The following is a 9,726-nucleotide window of genomic DNA, read 5'->3' as shown; positions in this document are numbered from 1 at the left end:
GTAAAATTTATTTAATTTTATATTTTTTTTATTTTAGGTTTGATAATATATTGTTACAATATTTTAATATTAATAATTAATTTTACAAATTAAATGTTTATTTTATGCATATTTTTTTATTAATATTAAAGAAACAACAACCATGTAAAATATAATTAAGATAAAAAATATATATATATATACATATATAATTTTTTTTTAAATAAGCAATAGTAAAAATCATTAAAATATTATTTTTATAAATTTATTATATGAGTATCTATAATAATTTATTTTAAAAATTTTTCGAACACAAATAAATTGAAACATTCATATCATCATATAAAATGTTGAGAGAAAAAGAAATTTGAAGCGGTTGTTTTAAGAGTATTAGGAAATTTTTTTATGCTTTTAGCTTTTAAAAATAATTGAATATGTCATATTATTTTAAAATTTCACCTAATTATCATATATTTTTATGAACAAAGTTTAAACTATTAAGCCATAAACAAATTTGTTTATGATAATAATAAAATTAGATTTCATATATTTATATTTAATTAATTTAGTTTAGTTAGGTTTGTTTAAGTAAAAAGAATGAAATTAAATTCTAGCGACCCTAAGGTCTCAGATTTGATTATTCACTAGTGATTTGTCAAGCAAATTACTAGAAAAGTAATAATAGGTAGGCGATGATATTTTCATTTCTCTTCTTTGATGTTGTCTGAATAGATCTGAAAGGCTCACCAAAATAGACTTCGCGATCATCTAAAATACATATTATTCATTTAATTTATTAAATAAAATATTTTATTTTTTATTGTTTATATATTGATGAATTGTTGGGTTGATTGGGACTCATTGGCATGTGAAGGTCTAGCTCATCCCTAGCACTCCCACTTTTGTGTCCCTAGGGCCTAGTCTAGGACCATGTAGACCATCCAACATGCCCATTTGTACCATTATTTTATGCCCTAATTTTTACAGATGTGACAACTTTGTTGAATCTTTTGTCTAGATAGGTTTTTGTTGACTTTTTTAAACCGGTCCCTGATTTTGATAATGACAAACCGTAAGTTATTTATATGTGTATTTAGTGATTGAACAAGTTATAATTCAACACACACATAAGAAGACTGAGAATGGAAGCCAACGGGAACTTAAAACTCACATCAACTAGCGTATTTCATGGAGAAGTGAAGAGCAAAAGAAGAAAACGTTTATTTTTATTATAAATGCATTTAGTATTTAAGTTTTGGTATGTAATAATACATGACATACATGATGTGGATGATAAGTTTAGACAACCTTAGATTGACCGTAAGGAACCGATCAATAGCCATAGACAGACCTTAAGGACTAATACTACTCTTTTCTTAAATAACGAATTGATTAGGGTCAAAAATTAGGGTTAAAACGAAGTTTACAAAAACTTCGATCGACCAATTTCGGATTTTTTGGGCTTAATTAAAAGTATCGGTCAACCAAACCTTTAAACTAAAATGTCATAAGCTTGTTCACCAGGGTTTAAAAAGCACGAGGGCTAAACAAGACATAAATTCTCATTTTTAAGTAGTCCTAGTAGACCGAACCATTCTAGTAATAACTAGATTGGTTGACCGAACACTTTGATGGCTGAAAAGTCAAAAGTTGACTAAGCCTTGGTTGACCGAATCTCTGGCAGTGTATAAGCCTTGATCGACTGAATTGGTTAGAAGTCAACAAGTTGACTTCTCACGGTTGACCGTTCTAAAATGAACATATCATTCTTGGTCAACCGAACCGGAACGTGTCTAATCCCCCAACTGTTCGGCTGACCATTTGTGTAGTTCAAACTGGCAACGATTGACCAAACCATATGAGAGGTCAATAGAACCTTAGTCATGGTCGACCGAACCTACGAAGGGTTCAAAATCGCCTTGAGACGATTGACCATTTCCGTAGTTCAAAATTAGCACGGTCGACCGAACTTAACAATATGGTTGATCGAACTTTAAATATGGTCGACCGAACCTCTTGGGTTGACAAAATTTTTATCGCAATAAAACATGGTTAATTTTTGTTAAACATAATTAAACAATTTTCAAAATACACTTGTTGTCCCCAACGGTTATATTTTTTGAAAAAACTATATATACCTTCTCATTTGTTCTAATTAGCACAAGATTAGCATATCAATTAGCCAATTTTTCTCTAAAAATTTTATTGGGCTAAATCTTTCATACTCCTACCTTATACAAACATATTACTAAAATCTATTTCTCATACTCATTCAATTAAATATTTTTTAGAGAGATCATTTTTGTTCTTCACATACTTTTTGCAAGCTAAACTCTCTCTCAAACTTGCATTTGTCGTTTGTTCATTTTGGAGAGTAGCTTAAAGTTTTTCCCATTGTATTTTACTTATAAATATTGGATTAAGAAAAACTCTTTATTTGCTTAAGAACTTGCATCCTTATTGCAAGTTTCATAAGCTTGCTTTGTGTTTTAATAAAAATATTTTCAGCATGCTTAAACCCTAATATCCATTGTACTTGATATTTGAAAAATATTGTTGTGATATTTGCTTAGGATTGTAGAGACTCTTTGACTATTCATATTGTGAATATATTAGCTTGGATCAAAGGTCTCACTTACTCACACATATACATATAGATACACATATTGTTGTGAGTTGACATACTATTAAACCAGATCTCACTTGAGCTTAATATCCCATCATACGTGAGTATGTTGAGCATACTATTGTACATCATGTGCTTCGTTTGGAAGTACATATGTATGTTTGTACACAAAAAATTTTGATTATCTGTTGTATTTCTGACAGGTTGTCGAAAGAGGGAGAATAACCCTTTGAATAGTGTCGTATTGCTTTGACTTGGTTAAGAGAGCACCGGACTGGTTCAGACCCGGTTAAGATAAATAGGTGCACCATTCTGCTAAAGTGTTGTAATCGGTGTCGATCCACCCGCAAGTAAGCAACTTAGTAGAATCCTCTTATTTGTGAGTTTGAGGCAAGGACATAAGTAATATTGGCCGAACCTCGATAACACATTGTATGTCTGCTTTTAATTTCTTGTACTTTATATTCCTACGCATGATTTAACTTCCGCATATTATTTATATTTGCGCAATTGGTATATGCTTAGAAAGACCCTAGGTTGCGAAATACTGTTGATATTTGGTTTAACTTAGGAAGAAGTTTTCAAATTTCAATTCACCCCCTCTTGGGAATATACTAATTCCAACAGTTTCACTTTAAATTTTTTAAAAGTGACACTTTATCCTTGTATTTTTAAAAATTATCGAAGAATCTTTGGAAGTTTAATTTTTATTGACAAAATGAATCTTCTACTACTTGATCGTTAGTCAACTATTAAATATATGTGAAAACAAAAATTAATTTTAGTCATAATGAAATAATATTTTAAAATAATACATATTTAATAAATTATATTGAAAAAATAGTTAGTATAATATCTTGAAAACTAATTAAGTGACTCAAAGACCTAATTAATTTACAAATTAATTGGTCTATTCAATACAATTGGTTTAGATCAACCCATTAACATCAAGATAACAAAAAAAAATATTATTATTTTATTTTTTTAAAAAAAAATGAGAAAATAAAAATTACTAAATAAATTATAAAAATACCTAATAATTATAATACTACAAATGTAATGGATAAACACGTCATAAAATAAATAAAACATAGTTCAATAATTTTAAATTCAAGTAACTTATCAAATATAGTATTAAAAAAAGATAAACTAAAATTTTAAAGTTCATTCTTTATAAATTAAAATTATAATTTTTTTTTGTGTAAAAAAGTGATTGTTAAATGAATAAAGAAAACTCAAATTCATATTAATTAGTTGACTATTGTTTGAGACAATTCATCAACTTTTCCTAATTTTATTTGAATTGCTATGTTATTAAATATGATACTCAATGAGACTCAAAAAGTAAGCCACAATTTAACAAACCATCCAATTCTAATTGATTTTTAAACTATGTTTTATTTTTTAAAGATATATGTGCCATTTAATTTTCATTAAATATATATAGCAAAGATTTTGTAATAATATAATTATTTAAGTGATTTTTTATAAATTATTATTTATTATATTTTTATTTTTTAAACTAACAATTTAATTGTTGTCATGTTTATGTCAACTAATTGATTTAACTTTATTGATGGGTGTTTAATTCATTTATAAGTTTAATTCTTAAAACATAGTATAATTAAATGACCAATTTTTCTTAATTTATCTTATAAAAATTGAGTGGAAGGATAAATTTATCATTTTAATAAGGATTTTTTTTTTTGCTATATTTAACTATTAACTAGCGGTCAACTAACGAAAGATTTATTTTGTCAATAAAATTAAATTTTAGGGGGTTTTGTGGTAGTTTTCAAAAACATAAGAGATAGAGTGTTATATTTTGAAATGTGAGGAGGTGTTGCTAAATTTTACCCTTTACTAAAACTAGGGTAATAGGAACAAGGATGGTGAAATTAAAAATATAATAAAATGTAATCAACAATCTGAGTCAAGGATAATTATTGTACTATCCACCTGTCCCTATGCTAATATTGAATTTTATTTTAATTAAATTTTTTTCTATTTTATTAAAAGATTCATTGAATTTATATACGATGAATAATCAATTTCTAATCCTAAATATCTTAATTCTTAAAGTTAAAACATAAAATTAGACTATTCCTTTATAATAGATTAAGGATTTGCTCCAGAAAAGAAAAATAAGAAGGAAATTTATTGTTTTATATTTTCTTTATATTCAAAAATCATTAAGAATAAATTTGTCCTAGTATGATTAATATTTTTTTTAAAAATCAAATGTTTATATATATATATATATATATATATATATATGTTGATATACCCTAAATATATATCCATCTGCCATAAAGGAGCATTAAGGTACAACAACAATCAGGGCCATTATCGTTCAAGGACAGCTGCTCTGAAGGTGACCACCCCATGCAGGCCAGAGCGATCACAGACAGCTCTAATTGGCTCCTTAAAAAGCTAGAGCAATTCTTTTCTGCGCCATAGCTCACCAATAAATATCCATACACCCTCGAGTCAACTTCGGCCACTATAATTAGGGGCTCGGGCAATAGGTCAAGGTAAGTCATTCTTAACCCGATCTTACTGTTGCATTTAACCTTTTTGAAGTGGTCCCTTACTTAGGCATCAGAGTGATCCCCTGGAGTACACCCTGGGCCTGTTTTGTTTTCATCATTTTCAGGTCATCGGAAGCCATAGAGCAACGTCGCAAGTCATCGCCATTTTTATCCCACAACAGTTGGCGCCGTCTGTGGGAACCGCTTCTGAGAGGTGCTCATCTTGCTTCTGACCTCCGATTCTCGAATAATAACAACAATCCATGGCTCAAGCTCCAGCCCTGCCGCCAATAAAGAGTCGCCCTAGTTTGTTCACTCCACGTTCGGAGATCATTCAGAAGTAACCAAGGAGGAATTTCCCGCCTTCCAAAGGAGAATGGAAGTCTCCCATAAGAAGATGGAGGATTTGTTCAACCAACTCTTGCAGCAAAAGGTTTAGTGTTGATTTTTTGAGTCTGATCCTTGATTTTGATAATGACAAACCGCAAGTTACTAATGTGTGTGCCTAAATACTTGAACAAGTTAATCATTCAGATCATACACATGAAAGTAAAGTGGAAGCCAAAAAGACCTTAAACGAGTACATACTCCTGACATATTCCATGGAAATATGAAGAGAAAAGAAGAAGACATGTTCATCTTTATTTGTAAATACATTCATTATTCTTGGGTCTGTAATAATATTATAATTTGTAATAACTGCATCTATATGCATGATAGGGTCTTAATGTTCAGACAGAACCATAGATTGACCATAGGAAATCAAAGGTCATTGTTTGACCTTAGGGCTTCGGTCGACCGACGTTAGAATTTTAGGCTTAACTTAAAAGCCTAGGTCTTAGACTGACCTTAAGTCCTTACACATCACTTAGAAAATCCCCTTTAACTCACAAGTCATATCTATGCAAGTAGGGGTGAAACTTAAGCAAAAATTGGACCTATCCTTAGTTTTGAATAGGCATCAGGTGACCGAACTCGGGACGTTGAAAACGTCTCGATCGACCGAAGAAGTAAGAGTCAACAAAGTTGACTGTGGCCTCGGGCGATCGTACTCAAGTGAACATATTGTTCATGGTCGATTGAACATAAGGGGTGTTACTTTTTACCTTCCTCAGGCGGCCAAACTCCAATTTCAAATATACACTGGGTGACCGAAGTATGAAGTTTGGCAGATCGAACTGACCACTGAACGACCGAATGTCAAGCGTTTGGAAAATTGCCTTGGCTCAGCCACCCGAACCTTCACTATGGCACCCGAAGTTAGAAAGTGAACTTTGCTGACTGAGTCTATTTGGGCGACCAACCCTAAGGTCCGGGCGACCAAAACTCTCGAGTTGTCATATTTTTAACCATGGTAATTAGCTTTAAACAGGGGTTAATTGTTAATTAAACATTTCATAAATTCCCTCCATGTCCATAACATTCAAAAATTAAGGGAATTCTATATATACCCCTCATTTGTCTAGATTAGCATATGATTAGCAACATAATTAGACAAAAGTTCTCTCTGCTTTTTCCTCAGCCTACATATCATATTTTTCAAGCCTATACTTCATACTCTCATATATTTTTGCTTGAAAACTCTTTTGAAAGCTAGAGAGTAATTTTTGCTTACTTTTTTCTTGCAAACTAATTGCAAGTTAGAGGGAGTTTGATTTTTACTTGCTCTGTGCTTACATAGATTTATTCTTGAAGCTCATTACTCTCATTTTCGTATATTGATTGATAATTTTCTTATAGAGTAAAGTTAGGGTTTCTTCTCAAAATATTTAACTGATAAATATCTTTTTGAGAAGAACTCTTGGTACCTTCTGAGTCTTGGCATCTTCATTACCAGATTCGAAAGTTTGCTTGCATTTTCAATAAAATATTTTTGAGCAAGCTTGAACCCTAATCTCGTTTGTGCTTACACTTGAAATATATTGTGTTGAGATTTTCTCTTTGAGATTCAAAGTTCCTTTTACATATACTAATTTTAGTTGTTTTGAATCAAAGGTAATCACTCTCAAGTATACACACATATATACATTGTTATTGAGAGCTGAAATAGTGTTTTAGCAAATCTCACTTGAGCATTAGATCTTATCATTTGTGAGTGCATATATTTTAGATTGTAATATCATACAAATCTGCTTGTGTTAGAAGCATTAAAATTGTACACGAAATTGTGTTGATTATCAGTTGTATTCTAAGCGTGGCCTGAAGGGGTGATAATATAGCCCGTAAGGATTAATTGTAAAGGTTGAGGTCAGCCATGGGAATTTGACCTGGTATTATATTCGGTATCACTCCACCCATGAAGTGAGCCTTAGTGGAATCCTCGGGCTTGCAAGCTAGAGGCAGGGACATAGGTAGGATTGGCCGTGTTGGAATTGGTGTATTCCCAAGAGTGGGGTGAATTGAAATTTTAAAACTTCCTCCTAAGTTAAACCAGATATTAGTAATACACAGCCTAGGGTCTTTCTAAGCAAATACCAATTACGCAGATAATAATATTATGCAGAAATTAAATCATACGCAACATTCACAATATATCAAATATAACATACATGTAAAGGAATATAAAGTGCTGGAAATTAAAAGTAGACACATGATATGTTATCGGGGTTTGGCCAATACTACTTACGTCCCCACCTCAGCTCACAAGCATGAGGATTCCACAACGGCTAACTTAACGGGTGGAGCGACAATGGTTACAATTAGGTCAAATTACTAGGGCTAACCTTAACCTTTACAGACAATCCTTTCAGACTAGATTATCACCCCTTCAGGCCACACCTGGAATACAACAAATAATCAAAACAAATTTCGTGTACAAAAGTACATGCTTCTTCAATAAGCAGATTTGTACTACAATAAACACAATGTAATCAATGTACTCACAAAATGATAGGATTTATGCTTAAGTGAGACTAGGTCAAACTATATGTCAACTCTCAACCAATGTGTATGTATATATATGTATATACGTGAGAGTGATACCTTTGATTCAATATAATATATTCAACAAGTGAATAATCAAAGGACCTTCAGAAACCCTAAGCAAATATCTCAAAAATGTTTTTCAAGTATCAAGCACAATAGATCTTAGGGTTTAAGCTTGCAAAGATTTTATCAAAAGAATAATATGCAAGCTTTTGAATCTTGCAATAAAGATGCTAAGAATCAGAAGCAAGGATGAGATTTTCCCAATCAATATTTATCTATATCAAATAATATAGGAACAATCACAATAGCAAACTCTTAAGAAGTTTTTTCAAATGTGTATGTTTAAGTGAGAGTATATGCCAAGAGAAGATATATGAATATGCTCAATAATGAATATCAAAACTCCCTTCAAGTTGCAATTGATTTACAAATTAAGGAGAGTGAAGATGATGTTCTCTTTTAAAATAATCAAGAAAACACAAATGAATAAGAGTATGTAGAATATGCTTGAAATTTAAGAGTATAAAAATCTTAGAGAGATTTTTGATTAATCAAATTGCTAATCTCTCTCTAATCAAGGCAAATAAGGGGGTATATATAGATATCCCTCAAATTTTGACCATTGGAGACCTATTAGGGATTTTGAAAAAGTTTAATTAAAAATTAACCCCAATTACCCTTAATTAACCACGGTAAAAATAAGGCAACCCAAGAGTTTCGATCGTCCGGTCCTTAGGAACAGTCGCCCGAATAGACTCAATCAGAAAAGTTCACTTTCTGACTTCGGGCGCCCGAGTGAAGGTTCAGGTGGCTGGGCTAAGGCAATTTTTAAAACGCTTGAGGTTCGGATGCCTAGTGATTAGTTCGGTTTGCCGAACTTCATACTTTGGTCGCATGGGGTATATTTGAACTTAGAGTTCAAGCGCCCGGAGAAGGTGAAAAGTGACCTCCCTTAGGTTCGGTCGACCGTTAACAGTGTATTCATTTTGGGTTCGGTCGCCCGAACCACAGTCAACTTTTTTGACTCTTACCTGTAACACCCTGGTCCTTTATACGAACCCAGAGTGCTACTACACATACGGAATACTTTTATCTAATAAACATACATAAACAACCTACCCTAAATAGGGACAAACGGGTGTAACTCATACATATCTGTATTCATGCACAACGGAAAACATAAACATTCACATTCGAGGTTCTATTAGACATATACTAGAGTTCTATCTATATTCCTCAGTATAAAAGATCCATGTTTAAAACATAGACATATTACACTCACTTACATTCTACCAGACTAATTACCCAGTACTGATACAAAAACTTATGTCTACTAACAAGACTATACGTGCCAAAGTCCCTCTAGAAGAACTAGGACCGATGTCCTATAGGACCTAAAACAAAGGTTGTAAGATTGGGGTGAGATACTTTTTAGTGAGGTGGAAGATATTACATCATCACGTGACTACATGAGTTTATTCTAGTTAAAAATAGTTGCATAATATGACATACACAGTACAGTACTATTAGAGATATATAAATATAATACGACATCATTACAAGCAAAAGTCCCCGAGGTTAAGGTAGGGTACATGCTCATACGTTGTACGATTCCCTCCACACGGTACTCAACTCTGTGACTTTGCCCATTTTAGTTTTTAA

The sequence above is a fragment of the Malania oleifera genome, chromosome 11 (genome assembly GCF_029873635.1).
Source record: "Malania oleifera isolate guangnan ecotype guangnan chromosome 11, ASM2987363v1, whole genome shotgun sequence".
Taxonomy (NCBI): domain Eukaryota; kingdom Viridiplantae; phylum Streptophyta; class Magnoliopsida; order Santalales; family Ximeniaceae; genus Malania; species Malania oleifera.
Note: the sequence above shows the minus strand (reverse complement) of the source record.